This window comes from Sapajus apella, unplaced genomic scaffold (assembly GCF_009761245.1).
Source record: "Sapajus apella isolate SASKATOON/1434 unplaced genomic scaffold, GSC_monkey_1.0 scaffold54, whole genome shotgun sequence".
NCBI lineage: Eukaryota > Metazoa > Chordata > Mammalia > Primates > Cebidae > Sapajus > Sapajus apella.
In genome coordinates this window covers 8,055,364-8,058,641 of record NW_022436994.1, presented here as the reverse complement: position 1 = coordinate 8,058,641, position 3,278 = coordinate 8,055,364, and the positions used below count along the sequence as shown (strand labels likewise).

The 3,278-nt window shown below is 41.6% G+C and overlaps 1 pseudogene; it reads right to left on the bottom strand.

The window, feature by feature from the left end:
- Positions 1-596: 596 nt before the first annotated feature.
- Positions 597-1,223, bottom strand: LOC116527466 (annotated as a pseudogene).
- Between the last annotated feature and the right edge of the window lie 2,055 nt (positions 1,224-3,278).

Sequence of the window (3,278 nt, the reverse complement as noted above, 5' to 3'; positions counted from 1 at the left end):
TAGAGAACAATTTGCCCTCACTTATCTGACTGTGGACTTGGCCGAATGACTTGCTTTGGCCAATGGAATGTTAATAGGCACTGCTTTTCAAGGCTTAAAAAGTGCTCATGCTGGGTGTGGTGGCTCACACCTGTAATCCAAGTACTTTGGAGGCCAAGGTGGGTGGATCACCTGAGGTCAGGAGTTCAAGACCAGCCTGACCAACATAGTGAAACCCCGTCTTAAAAATAAATAAATGAATAAATAAAATAAAGCTTATTTAAAAAATAAATAAATAAATAAATAAATAAACCTCATATGATTGGGCTTTTACTCTTGCACTTCTGCCATTGTCAAGAGAAAAATATGACCTGACTATTCTCAGGAGGGGATGAGCATGAAACAGGGTTTCCCTGGGCAAGTCAGTCCAGCTGAGCCTAACCACTCACATCTGACCTGCGATTGTGTGAATAAACCCAAGATCCACACAACCACCTAGGGTGAACCCAGTCTAGACCAACTGGCACTCAGCTGACCCACAGATATGTGAACTAAATAAATTCATATTGTTGTATGCCACTGTAATGTTCTGATTTTTCATTATGTAGCAATATATATTTTTTTTCCTTTTAGTTGCATTTATTTTAAGGCTGAATTTACTCCCGTGCCATAAGTTTTTGTTTCTTCGGTTTCTTCTGGGATATCTTCTTCTTCTGGGCAACCTCCTCTTCTGGTTTAGGAACAATCGATTCCTTTTCAGTAAGGATCATCTCAACGTGGCAGGGAGAACTCATGTATGGGTTAATTCGACCGTGAGCTCTGTAGGTCCGGCGGCGCATCTTGGGTGCTTTGTTCACTTGGATATGCTCAATGACCAGAGAATCTACAGCTAAACCCTTAAGTTCAGCATTACTCTCTGCATATTTAAGCATGTGGGGCAAAAATTCAGCACTCTTTTTGGGCCACCGACCTTGTGTCCAGCCCCACTGCTTGGCCTGGGCACACCTGCCAACTCCGCCATTGTAACGTCGGAGTGGTACGCACTATTTCTGTAAAGTGACATATTTCGGATACTTTATGGCTTTTCATATATGCATACCCTTGATTGCCTGGGCAGTTTCACGTGTGTTCTTAAAGTGAACACGAAGATTGGAACCTCTTGATTTGCATGACTTTGTGGGGTTCTCCGGATCAAGTGAATAGTGAACCATTTTCACAGATTACCTCAGGCCGCATAGGGAAAGAGCATGTAGCAATATTTAATAAAGACAAATAGGTACATGGAAGTGGGATGCTACCATAATAAAACCTCAAAGATGTAAGTTTGGTTTGAGAACCAGAAAATGGGTAGTGAGGAAACTATTACAGGATGCTGAATAAATGGTGTTACGTAGCCGTGAAATATTTAGTAAAACTATTGCCTGAAGTGAATTGGAAGAAATATTTGTTTATTTGCATTTACATACAAATTTTAGAAATACCACGTCAATTTCTGCACATGCACACACACAACAAAACTTGTCTAGAGTTCAATCAATATTGCACTAAAGTAGGATAATTTTAAGAGAATTTAGTTCTTTACGATAATGTGTCTTCCATTTCATGAACATAGTATGTTCTTTCATTTATTTTGGTCTTTAAAAAATTTTAAATTTGTATGGCAGGGAGAGAAGGAGCAGAGATTAGGGAGGGATTGGTGTGTAAAAAAATGCCTGGATGTAGGGAATTTCAGACCATTTGCCCATTTTATGACAAAAGTTGTCTAGATCCTGCAAGATAGAAAAATCGAAGGTACTGTTTTCTGGCCATTTAGAGCCATGGTCCAATTTATACTGTGGTCAAGCGGTATTGGAGGGGAAAATAAGATGCTTAGGTTTTAGGTCAGGTGATAGCCATAGACGTTTGAGGTTTCTTACAAAGCAGGTTAAGGAAGAGGAGAAAGGAAGAGAGGAGATTGCCCATAGTTTATGAAGAGCAGTGGACAAAGAAAGTGAATGCATGCCCAACAGCTTAGCAGGTGTCCCAAACTAAACCTTGGTCTGAACCTGGAATGAATCGGTCAAAGGGGGCATCCCCCAAATTGATCTGTCACCTATGAGTGCAAGTGAGTGACCAGAGCAGACGTCTCCGCAATGATCAACCACTGAGGAAAGACTGTCTTCCCGGATCCGTGACCCACAAAGGATTTTGTCCAGTCATGAACCTCACGGAAAGTCCTGTCTTTCTTGTCTCCATTGAAAGGGAGAGGAAAATGAAACTCGTAGGAGAAGGAGGTTGACAGGTAGAGAGAAAAACTAAAGAAGAGAGTTGAGGCAAATCGCTTACCTGATCTGAGGATGCTGAATGTACCTGTGGGCTGGTCTGATTAGTCTAGGTCATAAGTAGGTCTCTTCTCAGAGGGAGCACAAGAACAGGGACTGGGGTTTGGTCTCCCGTAGAAGTTGCCCCGTCCCAGGTTTCAGTATCAAATGTTAAAACCTGCACACTGAATGAAGAGACACCCCCCACAAGCAGGCTTTGTGTGAGCAACATGGCTGTTAATTCACCTGGGTGCAGGAGGGCTGAGGCCAAAATGGGCATCAGCAAAGGGCAGTGGGATAGGAATTGGTTTTATAGGTTGTGGGGGAGGCAGTGGAAAGTTACAAAAGTTACAGTTGGTGGTTTTTTTTGCAAGCTGGGAGGGGATTCTAGGGTATGGAGTCAGCTGGGAGAGGGTCATAGGGTGTGGCATCACCCTATGAGGTTGGCCAAGGTCGGTTACAAAGTCCAATGGCCTTGTCAATTGAGGCTGGAATAAGAAACAATAGAGAATGTCTCAGAGTTAAGTAGGTGCCACAGGGATTGATCATTGCTTCTCTTTCTACAATCTTACAGCCATTTCAGGTTTTCTGATTCCAGAAGGCCCTCCAGAGGTATATGTGCGGTTCATGGGGGTCACTGTGCCGTCCACGGCACGGTCAGACCTTACAATACGGTTCTGAAAATTTTTAAATCCTGAAATATAACTTTGTCTCAAAATTTTCAGTGAAGGACTGTGTGGCCTTTGTTGGTTACTGAGTTGTAATCAACCCAAATCAATAGCTATTGAGTATGGGAGGGTTTAACTGTTGACCAGAGTTAGAACCCCATAAAGTCCTTCAAACCTTTTTATGAACAAGATACATAAAAACTAAAAGTATCCAAATTGTTTTTTTTTTAAAAAACGAATAAAAATCTTTATTCATTCTTCTGTATTGACTCATGCACTCATTTATTCATGCAACAAATATTCATTGAATGTTGATTGTGTTTGATGATGA